This window comes from Ammodytes marinus, assembly GCF_949987685.1.
Source record: "Ammodytes marinus genome assembly, chromosome: 10".
Classification (NCBI taxonomy): domain Eukaryota; kingdom Metazoa; phylum Chordata; class Actinopteri; order Uranoscopiformes; family Ammodytidae; genus Ammodytes; species Ammodytes marinus.
In genome coordinates, this window is record NC_137214.1 from 11667808 (window position 1) to 11674392 (window position 6585).

Consider the following 6585-nt stretch of genomic DNA (forward strand, 5'->3'; position numbering starts at 1 on the left):
GCACATCTTTCTTTTGAACTGAAACAGTGGGGAGGGGGAAAAGTGAATCCACATGAAAGAGTTAGAGGTTGGTTGGGAAGTGAAAGAGTGCACATGAAACGTGCCCACCTGTTGTAGGCTACTGTAATTACTGGCACTGACATAACCTTGTTATTGCTTCAGAGAACAAGCAATTACTAGTGAAAGTAGCCTACATCTCATGTCTGTGTTTATCTTGGGATACACTGGGTCTTTGCTAGCTCCTAGGTTAAACTTTAGACAAACCTGAACACAACGCCTTTTAGGGTGTTTTAAAGAGAAAGATGATGCAATGTTTGAAATGTCACTCTGTGTACTCCTGTGTGTGTGCGTGTGTGGTTGTGTAATTAGGGGCAGGCAGAGACCCATTAGTGACGGTGGAGCCTTCCTGTACCCCCACACAGACAGTAACCAGTCCTAAGCCAGCTCTTTGATCTATCCCTGTCCTTCAAGGCACTCTACATGTGCGCACACAGATCACAACAAATCAAATTTACACACATAACACATGTCAAAAAAAAATGTTTTACTGATGTATACATTTGGGTAGAAACTAGTTCAAGAAATTGTTTAGAGTGAGGTGCCGAATAACTGGGGTTGTTTCTTCCTTCTTCTTTCTTGGTTTTTGTTAAATAACATAATGAATGATATATTGTATTGTCTGAACAACTAGCTGAGTAATTTATTCCTGATGAATTGATCCGTTACCCGTGTAAACAGCTCTGTATAGATAAAATATACTTTTCATATTTGTTGGATTGATTGCTTGTATAAACACAAGAAGATAAACTGTAGATCTGAGCTCCACTGTTTACCAATACATCTGTATAGGCCTCAGGGTTTCGCCACTTACTTTTGGCTCACTTCAGTAGCTTGAACTTATTAAATTTAATGACAAAGTCATTTCGAATAAATGGTTTATGTAATTAAAGGAACATATAATTTATTATTGGGGAAATTAAGAAACCAAACAACCCATCAAACATTTTGATGGCAGATTTTCTCATCTCCCCTATTAGAGAGATATGATTCAAATGGGAAAATCAGCCTTGCAAGATTAATAACACATACGAAAATGAGAATTTGAAAGGCACCATAGAACTGGTACAGGCTCCTCCTGATGACCATGGGTTCACTTTTTGGCAAGATTCCAGGAAAACATTCGGCTTTAATAACAAGCTTTATATACACATTCAAAACCGACGACCTTTAGAGGAAGAACGTCTAATGGTAATGCATTATTGTTTCTGAAGTTTGACCCCATGGGTTGTACAGAGATTACTAATAATTGGGGAACACTAGTATGTGTCACTGCACAGGAAGTCCTCAATGAATGTCAAGAGACACTGAGTGGCTGTTCGTGTAAAGGTCCGCAGGTCGTAAATATACAACTTTGGGCTTTGAAGTACAGAAGGGTTGTTGTGAATGTATATTTGTGATCTAAAAGCTATAATAAGCCACTTTGTTTTGACCTCCAGCTAAGCTTATGATGCATTGAAGGTAGTGTTGTAAGAAACACAATATCCAAGAGGGGAGCCTTTTCGTTTCAGTGAGTAAGAGTAACAATAACGTATGACTTACAGTTGTTTAGGGATCACTATTAATCTTCCTGCTTAACACAAGTAAGACATTGCAGATTTGCAGGACCATAATAAACGGTTCAGAGTCCGTAGGCAATGTTAATGTGTTGAAAATGATCAAATTACTCATTAGGTCATTCAAGTGGTGTTTGACGATGTAGGGGTTGAAGTCTCTCTGGCCTCACCTCAATCACTGGTGCCACAGCAGGAGTTTTCTATTCTCTGTCACAGGCAGAACTCCTGCTGCCAAAACACTGATTGGGGATGTTCAGAAGCGATGCACACTTGAACGTTTCAATCATCGGAAAACAGTGCAGCGGCACTTCTTCCCCTGATCTGGAGGAGTTTGTACCGTCCATTCGAAAAGTTTCAGTAAAGCTGGTGTAATGGTCTTTGTTTAAGGAAGAAAGACAGAGACTGGCATAGATGAAAAGTAGATAAAAAGAGATGGAGGTGTTTCATTGAATTGCACCTTGCAACAGATCAACATATGTCAAGTAGAGAAAACCTTTCCCTCAAGGACCCCTTTTAAAACATACAGCTGCCATTATAAAAAATCCAAAGTACACCTAGAGACATTGGGATCTTAAGAGACCATGTTTGATTCCCTTAACTGTATCCCTCAGGACCTGGAGAGTGGCCAAAATGAAGATTCGCCTGACATTAACATCTGATTATACAATATAATCATCCCCTGTCCATTCAAAAAGACCATGGCTAAAGTATGGTGTGAGTGTGACTGCTTCCTCTTTACAGGTCCTGCTAACAACTGCTGCTAAGTCATTCTAGTATGTTAGAAAAGCTGTGGGGGGTGGTTTCCATCCCCTGTGGACAGCAGATGTGCCAGTTTGGGGTTGCCTGCTATCACTTCCTAGAGAGGAAATAATGGCAGATAGAATAAAGGTTCACAGTCAGTAAACCTGTGGCATCCGCTCAGAAAGTAGACTAGAGAGAGCTGACAGTACATGAAGCCCGAAGCTGTTTGTGTTGGCTGGAGAAGGAAGGACAAATGCAAGGTTCACCTCTAGTCCTCATTACTTTTGTCCCCTTCAGCTACAGCAGAACTCTACCACTGATAACGTACAAAATAATTTACATTCAAGGTCAGAGTATATTCATACCCAAAGCATGTTTACAGATGAAGCAAACATATTATGCTGCCAACATAAAATTATTATTATTTTTAATTCAAGCCATGCTTTGAAAATAATGTATCACACAGCAGGAAATATTCAAATTTTCTGAGCAACAGGATATGGAAACCGAAGAGAAGGGTTTGCCTCCTGCTTGCCACATGGTGTTAGGCTAGTACAACACCATGGGTACAAATAGGAGTTTCCCATACAGGAAAAATGACAGAAAGAAAATGACGGACAATAGAAAGGGTGACAACATTCAATAATTCAACTGGTTTCGGGTGCCTCTTGTCAATCTTTTTTCATCCATGCGCTTGTCACCCTCTTTTTTCCACACCCCATCCTCTTTTCATTCCTCTGCTTGTCTCACCGTCAGCCCATTTTGCCTAGTCCCCGTTATCACTGCTGACATCAAGTGACAACAAGTTGGAGATAAAAGTTGTCTTTGATGGGTTGCTCTGGGGGGCGTAGTGGATAGAGCGCGTACCATATTGGCTCCGGCCTTCGTTGCAGTGGTCGCAGGTTCAAATCCAACCCGTGGACCTTTACTGTAGGTCATCCCCCCTCTCTCTCTCTATCTGTCTCCCCATTTCAACTCTGTACTGTCAATAAAGCTTGAAAATGCCAAAAAATAAATAAAAAATTGTCTTTGAAGAGTTGGTGACATGCTGCACAAAAAATAAAATACTAGCATGGATTAGAAACACTGTATATTTCTGTATATACAGTAAGTGGTTTTATTATTGTGGAGCTTCTTCTATAGGCAACACTGGCGGTGGAAAATAGTGGGGGAAAAAACTGAACAACATTTGTCGACTCTAATCAGACCTTACTGATTGAGATGTCTGAGTGATTGAATGAGGCTAAAGTTGGTACAATTATGGCACCATTGGTAATCAAGGTCTATTAGCTACCTATCTTTCTTTCCTATAGTATTGATTTCCACGGACCAATCGGTGTCCGGGACCTTCAGTACTCACTGGATCAGTTTGCGGCCCAGTGTGAAGCAGCTCGTATGAGGAACAGCACTTCTTAATCTGAGGCCAAGGTTCTCAACAGAAAAAAAATTGATGGACTGCCTACTCCGGATAGGGAATGAGTTCTTACCCCAAAGTTAAGGAGTTCAAGTACCTCAGAGTCTTATGCACGGAGAATAGGAGCAGAAGGGGAGGTTTGCACTCTCTTTACTGCACCTTTGAGTGAGCTCATGATCCACTTGATTTCTTGGTTAATCTTAGTTCCTACCCTCACCTATGGTCATGAAGGCTGGGTCATGACCAAAAATAACTAGTTTGCAGGTACAAGTGGCCAAAACAGGTTTTTCTCAAGAGGGAGGCTGGGGTCTCCCTTAGAGATAGGGTGAGAAGCTCAGTCATTCGAGAGAGACTTGGAGTAGAGCTGCTACTCCTGTGCGTAGAAAGGATCCAGTTACGGTGGTTGCTGCATCTGGTAAGGATGCTCCCTTCGCGCCTCCCTAGGGAGATGTTCCAGGCACATCCAGAAGAGGCCATGGGGAAGAACCAGGACTAGGTGGAGAGATTATACTGCATCTCCATACTGGTGGTAGGATGGCCTAGAGGAAAGGTGGGCAACTACTAACAATGAGGAGCTGGTTCGACCCCCGGCACTGGACAGGAGGGTGTTACTTGTAAAACTAGTGGTGGCTGGTGCCCACCATCTCTACCCTTGTGTGCTTGAGCAAGGCTCTTAACCCCAAAAGTGCTCCAAGGGTGCTGCACTATGGCTGACCCTGCGATCTGACCCCCTCCAAAGTGTGGTAACTTGAGAGGGGATATGCAAATAGACATATTTCAATGTGCCTCATGTAAATTGACTAATAAAGACAATTTAACCAGAGCTGGTTAATACAGCCCGATAAAGGGAAGTTATGGGTCCCCTGCTGGAGCTTTTAACCCCAGCGACCCGACTCTGGATAAACTGATCACGATGAGTGATGAGATAAGTGGGGCAGGAAGGGCCAATCACTCACGCCCCCTTCATCGACCTCATGATCATTGTATGTGTCACTTGATCAATGACACGTCATGCTATCAGTGGGGGCAACACTCCCCCGAGGACGGCAAAGGATGGTGGTGTTTACCATACAGATTTGTTCTTGAGGTTATACTCAGTATGTTTACCTTATTCTCTCCCTCTTCTTCTCCCACCAGCAAAATCCTTTACAGCTAGAGATTGAGTCAGTCCATACTCTATGCATATTTAATTGGTATGGAGCGACGGGGGGAGGCATTGAAGTGTTTAAAACTTTTATTACAGCTGCTTGCCAGGGTTTTGATGAATGGCTTGTGACAGAGCATTTAATGAGGTATTCTGCCAACTGGCCTTCATTAAAGGTATCAGACATACCAGTGTGCAGGTGTCTGAACCACAGCCCCACAGCAAAAAAAAACATAGAAAATCCATCATCCTGAGAAAAACTCTCTCTCTCTCTATTATTTCTACTGTTATTACATTGACATACTCACAGCCACTTTAATGTGCCAAAGGCGTTTGGATTGACATTGTTCAAATCCCCTGTGCAGTTACTAATTGTCATTTATCATTTACACATAAAAACACAGATTTACGGCTGCCTATACAGTTTACACACTCACTTCATGTAATATCATAATGAAGCCCAAACACATCTTGCTAACATTATGCATTTACTGACAACCCACTGAGGAATACTAATAGTATACTTAATGTATTCAAAAAAGAGAAACGCTATACCGCTCCTGGCTTTGGTGGATTAAGTACATCACCACCTGGACATATGATTCGAAGTCATTATGGAAAGTTATGGCAACTGTGTCTGGTTCAGCTGATATATGCCGTGCAGTGTGTGTGTGTGCCTTTGCGTATGTGTGGGTTATTGTAAATCAGTATCTTTTTAATGTGCAGGTTAAAAACAGAGGAAGAAACTGAAAGCCATATGGCCAAAGTGATTGTTCTTGCTTGTTGTTCATTTGAAATGACCTCTGCTCAGGGAATACAGCCACCAGAGGGCCTAATGGCAGAATAACAACTGTCATTATTTCCCTGAATAATGTAAAATGTGCACAGGCCTTTCTCGTATATGTCTCTTATCCAAGCGTAGCATGCATCTGTGAGAAACTGTGGCAAGTTTTGAGTGAAGACAAAGACCGAACAAGTGAACAAACAAGATTCTTAAGACATCACCTATTCCGACACTGCTAAGCATTTGCAAAGCCAATCACAATACGTTTTAATGATACATTGGTAATTCTAAAATAATGAGTTTTCACTCACTGGCAATTAGGGAGTGCTTTTTCACAGGAGTGCAGCTGCAGAGTTTTAGCGCTCTGAGGGTGAGATTTGTCACAGGCTCCGACTAGTAGTCCATGTGAAGTGGGGAATGCGGTTTCAATCCACCATGCAGAGCAAATCATTGGAGTAATACCTACCATCAATTATCCCCACCAGTGGCTTATGGTGAGAGGATCAACACTGTCTCAGGCTCTGAGACTTCTCCCTCAGCTAAACAGCTGGAGCAATGGATGTATATGGGGGAAAAATGGTAAATGGTAAATCAACTTGATTTATATAGTGCTTTTTAGCCGATTTTCTCAGCCCCAAAGTGCTTTACATTTCTTATCACATTCACCCTCACCAACGGCAGTAGCTGCCATGCAAGGCGCTCTCTGAACCATCCGGAGCAATGTTGGGTTCAGTGTATTACCCAAGGACACTACGAAATGTGGTAGGTAGGCAGGGGATCGAACCTCCGACCCTGCAATCCAGTGGACGACTGCCCTACCCACATCGCCACTGCCGCCGAAAACGAAAATCGGAAAAAGCTTAAAGTCACATAGACATCAAGTTTGAGG